Here is a 12,500-nt window from a genome sequence, read left to right as displayed (position 1 = left end):
AGAGGCAAATATTGCCTCATTCATCTGAAGCTAGTTATTGTCTGCACGTGAATCAGCGTCACGAGAGACACGCTTGTAGATTTACAGCTCCTGTTGTAAACACATAAGCATAATACTGTCATAATGATGTTAAAACATTTCTATATTTGCATACATGCTTGTAAGAATGAAGGTTAGAAAGAAAAAACGCAGAAACAACAAGAGGGAGAGGGAAAAGAGAGAGAAAGTGTGTGTGTGTGTGTGTGTGTGTGTGTGTGTGTGTGTGTGTGTGTGTGTGTGTGTGTGTGTGTGTGTGTGTGTGTGTGTGTGTGTGTGAGTGTGTGTGTGTGTGTGTGTGTGTGTGTGTGTGTGTGTGTGTGTGTGTGTGTGTGTGTGTGTGTGTGTGTGTGTGTGTGTGTGTGTGTGTGTGTGTGTGTGTGTGTGTGTGAGAGAGAGAGAGAGAGAGAGAGAGAGCGTTCCTGAATCATGGTAGAATGCTATAGTGATTTTACTATAAAAAAAAAAAAAGACCAAAGGTCCTTATCAACTAAAACAGTTATTAACTTATCAACTCATTGACTTATCAACTTACATATATATATATATCTATATATATATATATATACATATATATATATATATATATATATATATACATACATATATATATATATATATATATAATATATATATATATATATATATAAAGAAAGGAGCAGTTTTTTAATGAGTTAAAAACGACAGCATTGTTGTAGTTATTCAGTGTTTTTTCTCTCATATTCTAAATTCTCTCTTGATTAAAATTTTGCCATTAACCGGATGAACTGAAACTAGGTCTCCGTATTCTTCCATTTCTTTTCCATTAATTGTAGAGGAAGACATTTTCAAGAGTAAACTATAATAGCAAAATGTATACAGTTACACACAGCAAAGTTGACAATTGTACAGGAATATATTACAAGAACAATTCTGGTAATATATGAGAAAAACACAATACGATTACATATAGTAACAAGTAAACTATACACAAACAATTCTGGTAATATATGAAAAGGTACAATACAAGGGAGTGATAAGAAGGCGGGTACTTACGTCTAAATTCTAAAGGTAGATGTGAAAAACTACAAGTTTGACATATACAGTATCTATATTTGTATTGGTCAGACGGTCAGACCTCCGAGGGGCCAACAATGTGATCTCAGAAGTTAGGGAAGGAGTGGAAGAGGGAGGGGACACTAGAGTGGGGAGAGGGGAAGAACCGGAGGAAGAGGGGAGGGGGAGGAGAAGGAAGAGGAGGTGGAGGTGGATGGGGAGGAGTGAGAAGGAGGAGGAGAGGAGAGGGAGGATTCCTAGGCCTTGAGGAAAACAATGGTATACTATATGCCATATGAGATTGGATATTAATGACCGGTGGTCTGTCTCTAACATGGAATGCTTCAAGCAATTGTAGCCTTCTAAGGTCATCACTGGTTCCAATAATTTTGGTGGAATTAACCAAATCTTACCTTCTAAGTTCAACGTTGTGAAAAAGTCTGTAATGTTGTTTGATAGTTCCCTCCTGTTGATGTAATGATAAGCGACGTCTTACCTTGCGTCTAGTAAAACCGATGTAAGTATGATTATGAGGCTTACAATCCTCCGAAGTACAAATCTATTGGTATATTACATTGGTTCTAGATATGATATCTGATCGCCTAGAATTCTGGGATTTTTGTAGTAAATGAGAACACGGATTTTGTTCTTCTCACTTGTAGGGTGGCAATTTCTTTAAATAATATCTTCAATTACTTTTTCATCTTTTTTGTAATTATTAGTGAAGATGTTTCGGTAATATATGTTAATGTAGTTATGGTTTTGTAGTGCAATGTTTGTGAGGTGTGTTTCTAGCTAGAAACACACATTACAAACAATGCACCTCACAAATAATGCACCGCAAAACCATAAATACATCATTATGTATTACCGAAACATATATAATTACAAAAAAATGAAGAAGTAATGAAGACATTATTTAAAGAAATCGCCACCTTACAAGAGAGGACAACAAAATCCGCGTTCTCATTTTACTACAAAAATCCCAGAACTTCCTCTATAATCATGAGAGGAGGTTATACTAGATGCAAGGTCAGCCGTCGCTTATCATTATATCTACAGGAGGGAGCTATCAAACAACATCACAGACTTTTTCACAACATTGAACTTAGAAGGTAGGATTTGGTTCATTCGACCAAAATTATTGGAACCAGTGATGACGTTAGGGGGCTACAATTGCTTAAAGTATCCCATATTAGAGACAGAGCATAGATAATTAATATTCAATCTAATATGACATGTAGTATACCTAGGAATCCTCCCTCTCCTCTCCTCCTTCTCACCCTTCCCCATCCACCTCCACCTCCTTTTCCTCCTCTGCCCCCTCCCCATATTCTTCCGGCTCTTCCCTCCTCACCACTCCAGTGACCGCTCCCACTTCCACCCCACCCCTGACTTCTGAGGTCATATTTTTGGCCCTTCGGAGGTCTGACTATATGACCCATGCATATATATAACGTACATCTCAAGCTTGTAGTTTGTCACACCTGCCTACAGATGTAAGTAGCCGCTTTCATAGCTCTCTCTTGTATTGTACCTTTCTCATATATTACCAGAATTGTTCACGTATAATTTACTTGTGTGTAATTGAATTGTATCATTCTCATATTTTACCAGAACTGTTCGTGTACAATTTATTTCTGTACAATTGTCATTATTGCTATGTGTAATTGTGTGCTTTTCGTTATTACAGTTTACTTTTGCAAATATTTAATTTTCTCAAGAGGAAACGTTGAGCTCTACAATCAATGGAAAAGAAATAGAAGAATTCGGAGACCTAGTTTCAGTTCACCCGATTAATGGTAAAACCTTAATCAGGAAAATTGAGAATACGAGAAAAAACTTGCAATGCTGTTGCTTTTAACTTTACTTGTGTGTGTGTGTGTATAATATATATATATATATATATATATATATATATATATATATATATATATATATATATATATACATTAAACTATCTATTTATATGCCAAGTGCTTTTCCCACTTATCAGGGAAGTAACCAAAGTCAAAAGGCATACACCAAACCACACCCATTTCATTCCAACCCATTCCGCTCTAATCCACCACCCTTTCCTCCCTCTCATCTTAGCTCCTCATGGATGACGGATCATCCCTTTATCCCGCCTACTGCCCTGGGTCAGAAACAGTACGTTAGGACACAACTTATCCATAGCAAATTCACTGCACTTAGTCGGCGACACCCCCCCCCCCCTCTCTCTCTCTCTCTCTCTCTCTGCCCCTTCATGCAGGAGGAGAGCAGATGGGGAGAAATCCTTTCGGGGTGCGTCAAAATATCATTCACACATAACCTCTCCCTAACCCTTGCATCACAGTATCATCTATGTACAGCCACTCTCCACGCACCCCTATGTCCCGTATTCTCCCTTCCTTGTTCGAGGCCCCTTTTACCCCATCCATCCATCTCATCTTCGGTCGTCCACTCAAGTTCACTCTATCCACCACTGCCCTCTATACCTCTTTTCCTAATATTTCTTTACTATTTTTTCCATGTGTCCAAACCATCTCAATACTCCTTTATCAACCTTATCCCCCATTTCATTTTCTACCCCCACTCTTCTCCTGTCCTCCTCGTTTCTCGATCTATCTAACCATGTAACACTTATCATACTTTCCACACATTTCATCTCAAACACATTTAAACTTTTCCTTTCTGCCTCTCTTAAATTCCTTGTCTCTATCCCATATAGTGCTGTGGGCACAATCATCTCTTCATATAATCTCCTCTTTGCATCCATTCCCAAGTGTCTTTTTCTTATTACACTTTTTAATCACCCAAGGCATTTACTTGCTTCTCCCAATCTACAATTTACCTCCACTTCTACTCCTTCTATTCCAGCCACATACGACCCCAAGTGTCTAAAGCTATTCACTTTCTCCATCCACTCTCTTTTAAGACTTATTTCTATTGTCAACCCTTTCGATATCCAGCGTGCACACGTGCGCACACACGCATGTGGAGCGAGCAGTGCTCCAACGTCCTCAAGCCAATTCGGAATCTGACGCCAAGGGACATTCAATTGTCCCTAGTGACCCGATGACTAGGGTTTTTAGACACACCCAGGAATACCTGCTCGGAGAATTGGACCAACCAGCGTTTCGGGTGAAACTCCCAGACACCTGTTCAGACAAAGATCTCAAGATCTCGCACTTCCCGATTACAATAGAAGGGTCGCCGCTCCATCGTCGCCCAACCGACGCGACGAAACTTTAATTTTTACCCAAATGAGAATATGGCAACCCTTGTATTTATGTATATATATATGTTTAATCTAGCAACCCCCTCAGGCTTCTTCGGAGATTCCATGTATGTAAAAAACAGAAAAAACTGGAACATTATAGAAAAGAGAACGCTTAGATTTTGCCTGTTTAAACCCAGAAACATATGTAGATAGTAACTACAAATCTACATTTTGGCGTCAGAAGTGGGATCCCAAGCAACAACTCTACCATTTCTCCGAAGCAACAACTCTACGACAGTGGCTCCGGTTGAACGTAGCCATTTCCCAACTCTACGATCTTCGCTGAAATCCAGCATTCTACTACAAAGCAAAAAGTCCCACTTCTACGCTGTGCATCGCCCAGCATCACTATGAAGCACCGTTGCATTGCTTCACTCCATCGTACAAGCACTACGAGCAAAGCCCTCTTCATCCGGCATCCTACTACGAAGCACCGCTGCATTACTTTTCTGCATCCTCCATCATCTAATACGAGGCAAACCCTCTTCGCGGCATTCTCCAGCATCCATGATGCCCGCCGCCTCCACGCCAACACCTAGACGAGTTGGACGATCTACTTCACCAACAGACAACAATCATCTACGCGCAAACAATCGTCGCGGCATCAACAGCACCCCCCCCCCCCGGCCCACTCCACGCATCTACCTTCGCAAGATCTCCATACCTTCTTCTTTCTCTTTTTCCCCTTATCCATTTTTTGTGTATATGTACATTTGGATATTTTTTCTAACTCATCAACCAATACACTGTACTAATTCCTCCCCCTGTCTCAAGCAGTGCTTCTTACCACCGATTCGTCCCACTACATCATCAGTTCGGAACCCCTTACATCACCTTGGGTAAGTAGATATTTTTCCGTTCTTGTTATCATCTTGGAGCAACACGGTCACTGCCCCGTTTTCTTATAAATTAATCCATGAACGTGTCCAAACCCCTCTCTGTCTCGACATACCGACCCTGTACACGAAGCCACTCTACGCTTAGTTTCAATACACTAAACATGTCCCTTCCTTCTGCTAACAACTCTTCAGAAAATTCACCTGCTACTCAAAACACTATAACAACACAAAACCTTATCAACGTGTTCATGGATGAGACAACATTACCTCTCTTTAACAGCAAGAACATTCCTTACACAATTTCCTCTCTGAGTTTGAATTAAATATAACATGAAGAAACGCCACAGAGGACAAGACTAAAATATGCATACTGACATCCAAAGTAGATAAGAATAACACATTAGCTGATGACGTCATTCAGTCTGATTTATTTGAGGAAACTTCAACCTATCATGAATTCGTAGAACACTTTAGAAAAAATAATACTTAGAAGAAAATAAGACGAGAAAACTATACCTCTATTTTAATTCAACCCATCAAGAAACTTTAACTCTGATCATAGAAGATTTGGTGGAAATATACTTAAGAGAAGGAGAAGGCATGGGGCCTAAGGAATAATAACACAAGTGACTAAGTGTTAGTGGTAGCGAAGTTATAAGTAGCGGCAGCTAGGGATGAACCTCCTCCGAAGTGATTAGACGAACTTCCTCCGAAGTAACTACAAGACTGAAGCAAGATAAGTCTACAGGTACACCAATCTACAGTGCACGCAACCATAACCACGCGGTGCACAACCAAGGGACGACAAGACGAGGAACGAGGGGTCTACAACACTGAGGGCAATTACTACGAGGGGTCTACAAGACGATCTTTAAGGCAGTGAGCGACGAGGCTGATGAACGACGAGGCTGAAGAACGACGAGGCTTACGTAGGACGTCGAGGTTGACGTACGCAATGAAGACTACATGGAGACAGCCAAGTCAAATCTACTACTGAAGGTATGAATAACACAATACGTAGGCATAAAGTTCATACCTCCAATATTAATATTCTCAAATTTACCGGGGATGAAAAGACTTTAGGAGTTAAGTCCATTAATCAAATTGAAACACTCATTGTGAGCAAAAATATAACAGATGAAAAAGAAAAATAGAAATTTTCAAAGGAAATATAGATCCTGAGAAGGGTAGAGCTACGTTTATCATAAATTTCCAACAAATGGAAGATATCAAATAATATGAAGCCTACAAGAAAGCATTCATTAAACAGTTTATGTCAAAATGTGATCAGGATCCTATCAGGTCTTTGGTTAGAATGATCAAAGAAGTTAGAACAAGTGAATCAGACACAGAATACTTAGCTAGATTAGATAGATGGTCAAAAGACATGAATTCTACCTTGAAAGATTCAGATTGGATAGAAAGATCTAATGAAAAAATGAAAGTTTATCAGGTAATAAAAGTGATCACATTTGGATTGCTGACTAAAAATAGTGATGATTTAACGGCAGAAAAGCTGCATAAAGATCTTAAGTCAAATATGAATTTAGGAGGAGTAGATTATCATATTCAAGGGCACAGTGAGACCAGAATAATAAATCCATATGTGATGACAGTGGGACAACAGAGGTATTCCAGAGGAGAGTTTAAGAAAACGGAAGTAGGACATAGACAGAAAGTTAGAAGTCCATCCAGGGATACTAGAATCCTATGTTTTAATTGTTATACTTGGGGACACAAAGCACAAGACTGTTATTATGGAATTATTTGTAGAAATTGCAAATATGAAGGTCATGATGAGTATCAGTGTAGAAACCAACCATTCTGTATGTATCACCAAAGAATAGGCCATAAAACCCATGAATGTAGAAATTTTCAGACACCAGGAAACAAGAGGAAAACCCCCAGACACAGAATAAACCAATATTCTAGAACTCCCCACATATACACAAATAGACGGTATTGTGTTAAGTATATGAGTGATAGAAGGATGAAAGAAACCTCCAACATCAAAGATAAACTGATCATTACTATTGGAAGGACCTCTCATTGCTGGTAGAGTGTTCAATAAGGCTATTAAAAAAACTATTGATACAGGATATGTAGTCAATGTAATTACTAGTAAAATTTTAAACCAGTTGAAACCAGGAGTGAAAATATTGGAACCAATCCATTACTCATTGCAAGGAGTAACTGAAAATCATTTAAAAACATTAGGTAAGGTTGAGCTAGAAGTTATCTTATATACAAATGAACATTTGTACATTCCAGTGATAGTTGTAGAAAAAATCTGTTTTTCCTGGAGATTTATTGATAGGATTTGCAACTATGAGAAAAAAAGAACATGGTGATATGTCCTGCTGACTTAGGGATCTTAGTGAAATCAAAGTTAATCCCATTTTTAAATCAACCAGACTTAAGACCAGTGACAGGAATCAATGAATCCTTATACATATTTAAGAGAGATAATTTTTTTTACTTTAGATAACGAGGCCGAGCGGTCCAGACCAACAGAAAGTAAAGCCTCATATAGTGAACCCAACTCAGATGTTCAAGAAATCCCAGAAATTAATAATTTATTAACTACAAATGAAGCCTTGCAAATTGTGGATGGTGGCGTAATAAAGTCAACATTATTATACTCCAGAGCAATTAACAGGACTGATGTGTAGACTCTGAAATTTTAACCCTCCCAGAACCAATTAAATTAAAATGTTGGAAATTGGACTCAGGTATTATAAGTCAAATAAGAACATAGTAGAAATATTAATTATTAATACTTTAAACAAAAGTATAGTTTTAGGGAAAGGTACATAAATAGGATGTTTTCAGGTGTGTACCAAACCCATCAAGATTTTAAATGAGAGTAGTGAGGAGGTGGAATTACCAATTTCATCAATCTGTTCAGTTCAAGAAGGAATAGAACTAAGAAAGAAATACAAGAATCAATTAGATTCTACTAATTACCCTGAGTTGGATGAAAGTTTAGTTGCTTTGTTTGTGAAGCACAATAAACCAATAGCTTTGCCGGGGGACGCCTTAGGCAAAACAACTGTTTTAAAACATCAGATTAAATTAAAACCAGGAACACAGCCTATTTACATACACGCCTACAGAGTTCCTCACTCTAAATTAGCAGTAGTAGATAAACTGATCACTGAAATGTTATCGCAGGATATCATTGAACATAATAAAAGTGCGTGGAGCTTTAATTTTGGTGCCAAAAATCAGATGGTACTATGCACCCAGTTATCGATTATAGGGAATTGAATAAGCACACCATTCGTGACAAGTTACCAATACCAGTAATAGGTGACATTTTAAGAAGTTTGGGAACTGAGAATAGATACTTTAGCACTATAGATATCAAATCTGCTTTTTGGCAAATAGAGTTTCATGTAGACTCACGAGAGTTCACAGCATTTTCTACTCCAACGGGACATTATGCGTTCAAGCGAATGCCATTTGGGTTATGTAATAGTCCATTAACTTACATGGGATTAATGAATACAATTCTAGATGGGTTGTTAGGAAACACTGCCAGTGTATTCCTAGAGAACATTTTAATAGTTTCCCAGACAGCGGTTGAGCACTTTAAGGAATTAGATTTGATATTATCAAGACTAGTTGAAGCAGGATTGAAAGTAAAAGTTGAAACATGTTAGTTCCTACAAGACAGTGTTATTTATTTGGGATACAAGATAGACAGACATGGACTTAGTACAGTGAATTCAAAAGCTGAAGCAGTCAAGAATTTTCCAGTTCCAACCAATGTAGACAAGGTTAAGAGGTTTTTGGGATTGACAGGATATTATAGAAAATTTATTCAACGATATGCTGACATTGCTAATCTATTAAGTTCTTTGTTGAGGAAGGACTCAAAGGGGACCCGCACAACAGGAAGCTTTTGATAAGTTGAAAGATAAACTCACGAGTTCTCAAATTCTAATATTTCCAGACTATCTGACATAGGATTAGGAGGAATACTTATGCAAGTGAGAAATGGAAACATTAGTAGTGATATATTAATTAGAAAGTGTTAGAGATATGATACTGGGGTATCCAATCAGAGTATCGACTGATCATACAGCAATTCAGAACTTATTTAAGCATAATAATCTTAGGGCAGACTCGCTAGATGGTTTGCGATACTTCAGTGCTATGAAGTTAAATTTGAATGTATTCTGGGTAAAAAGAATGTTGCGGCAGATACACTTTCTAGAAATATTAGCCAACTAATGACAGGGTTGATTAATTTTGTTTGTAGTATAGAAGAGTTAGTAACTTTAGATGAGGAAATGCTAATAAGAGAACAGAGGGATGATAAGACATGTGATTCATTAGTCAAGTACTTGATGAACCCAAGAGGAGATCCTCCAAAACTACCAAAGGGGTATAAAATAGAGGAATTTCATTTGATTAATGGACTTTTGTATAGAAAATCAGTTGTAAGCAGGAAAGATATTTCTAGAGGTCCAGTAAATCAGTTGGTAATACCACAAACTCTTGTAAAAGAGATATTGAAGTTACCTTATGATAGTGATTTCAGCTCACATCCAGGAAAGGATAAAACTTATAGACAAGCAAAACTTAAATACTTTTGGCCAGGTATGAAGAAAGATATATATCATTATAATGAAAATTTTTTGAAATGTGTTAAGATGAAAGGAAATACTCCAGCACCTGCTCCTATACTTATCTATCCCATTCCACAGAAACCTTGGGAAAGAGTTCACATAGATACATTGGAGTTACCTATGTCTGAGAATGGATATAAATATGTATTTGTTGTCATTGATATTATTTTTCAAGATTTTGTATTTTACAATCCATTCCAAATAAGAAAGCTGAAACTATTGCTTAAGTAATCTATGATCAGATAATCTGTATTTTCAGTACACCTAAGATCTTAGTTTCAGATCATGGAACTGAATTTAATGACAAAATCTTGGAAAAATTATGTAGTTTATTTAAAATATAAAAAGTAAACATTCTAGTGAATCATCCACAAAGTAATGGAGTTGTAGAGGTTAAATAAGAAAATTATTACATGGTATAGAAGTATGATAAGTCCTCATAGTAAAACTTGGGATACTTGGATTCCTTGTGTTAAATGTACTCTGAACAACCAAATTAATAGAGCAACAGCTGAAACACCTCATTTTATAATTTGTTGGGGAAGAAAAAACTCTTCCATATGAAATATGGACTGCATAGCAGAAACCTGTGTATAACATAGATGATTATATCTCAAATAGGATAAATACTTTTCAAAGTATTCACCAAAGGGATAGGGAACATATGCAGGAGTATTCACAAGAGGTGAAAAAGCAACAACACAAAATAGCACATAAACTAGAATTGGAAATAGGAGATTTAGTCATGGTCAAACTACATTTTCTATAATAAACTTTCACCAAGGTACTTAGGTCCATATAGGGTAATAGATTCTGCAGGCGGAAATAAATTTAAACAAGTCCATTTAGAAAACAAGGAAGAATTGATAGGCCATTTAAATGATATGAAGAAAGTTAGGTTGTAGATCTATGAAGATGATTGTTGTGATACCCTATGTATCAATTTTAATAAACCAGAAGAGTATAGAGAATATTATGATAATATTCTTTGTGAATTGGATATTAATCTTGATGCATTTTACAGATAGTATTCTTTGACCATTTTTATGTACTTGGGATGGGAGACCTAAACAACTGGAACTTGGTGTCAGGCAGAGACATGAAGACCTTGGATCTACTGTGGTCAGACTTGGAACCTTAATGAACTTTCACATAAGTATTAATATGTGATATTATTGAAGCATTAAGAGTGTTTCTTAAAAAAAAAAAATAAGTCTGTTAACACAATAATAATAATAATAATAGTAATATTAATAATAATAACAATAATAATAATAATAATAATAATAATAATAATAATAATAATAATAATAATAATAATAATAATAATAATAATAATAATAATAATAATAATAATAATAATAATAATAATAATAATAATAATAATAATAATAATAATGATAATGATGATGATGATGATGATGATGATGATGATGATGATGATGATGATGATGATGATGATGATGATGATGATGATGATGATGATGATGATGATGATGATGATGATGATGATGATGATGATGATGATGATGATGATGATGATGATGATGATAATAATAATAATAATAATAATAATAATAATAATAATAATAATAATAATAATAATAATAATAATAATAATAATAACAATAATAATAATAATAATAATGATAATAATGATAATAATGATAATAATAATAATAATAATAATAATAATAATAATAATAATAATAATAATAATAATAATAATAATAATAATAATAATAATAATAATAATAATAATGATGATGATGATGATGATGATGATGATGATGATGATGATGATGATGATGATGATGATGATGATGATGATGATGATGATGATGATGATGATGATGATGATGATGATGATGATGATGATGATGATGATAATAATAATAATAATAATAATAATAATAATAATAATAATAATAATAATAATAATAATAATAATAATAATAATAATAATAATAATAATAATAATAATAATAATAATAATAATAATAATGATAATAATAATACATACATACATACATACATATACCAAGGCTTTTTCCCCCTTCCAAGGGAGGTAGCCAAAAAAGGAAAGGCATAAAAACACTCCCACCCATTTCATCCCTAAATACACTCCACACCCCTCCCACCCTTCCTCTCATCTGAGCACCTCCTGGATGACGGGTCATCCCTGCACCCTGCCCACCGCCCTGGGTCAGAAGCAGTGTCGCAAGACACAGTACATCCACAGCAAGGCCGCTTCATTTAATCGGCGGCCCCCCCTCTCCGTCCCCCTTTGCATATAAGGAGAGGACGGGGAGAAATCCCTTCGGGCTGCGTCAAAATTTACTCACACATACTACCCCACCCCCCACCCCCCCGCCCATTCCTCCTCATGCAGTCACAACATCATCCATATACAACCATTCTCCACTCACCTCTGTCTTCCGTCATCTCCCTTCCTTCCTCAACAGACATTCCCCTCTTCCCCAAAGCCCCCTTCACCCCATCCATCCACCTCATCCTAGGACGTCCCCTCATGTTCACTCCCTCCACATCTGCCTTCCATACCTCTTTTACTAGTCTTTCTTCACTCATTCTTTCCATGTGTCCAAACCATCCTAATATTCTTTCCTCAACCCTATCTCCCAAATCCTTTTTCACCCTTGTTCTTTTCCTCACCTCCTCATTTCTCAC

At 36.3% G+C, this 12,500-nt stretch overlaps 1 protein-coding gene across 1 annotated transcript in view; it reads right to left on the bottom strand.

Moving 5' to 3' along the window:
- LOC143021667 (uncharacterized) overlaps window positions 1-12,500 on the bottom strand; it is an 18,465-nt gene that overhangs the window by 630 nt on the left and 5,335 nt on the right. The window lies entirely within an intron of this gene.

The sequence above is a fragment of the Oratosquilla oratoria genome, chromosome 42 (assembly GCF_046742065.1).
Source record: "Oratosquilla oratoria isolate Oo_2021 chromosome 42, ASM4674206v1, whole genome shotgun sequence".
In the NCBI taxonomy this organism is placed as follows: domain Eukaryota; kingdom Metazoa; phylum Arthropoda; class Malacostraca; order Stomatopoda; family Squillidae; genus Oratosquilla; species Oratosquilla oratoria.
This window is presented reverse-complemented; position numbering and strand designations above follow the sequence as displayed.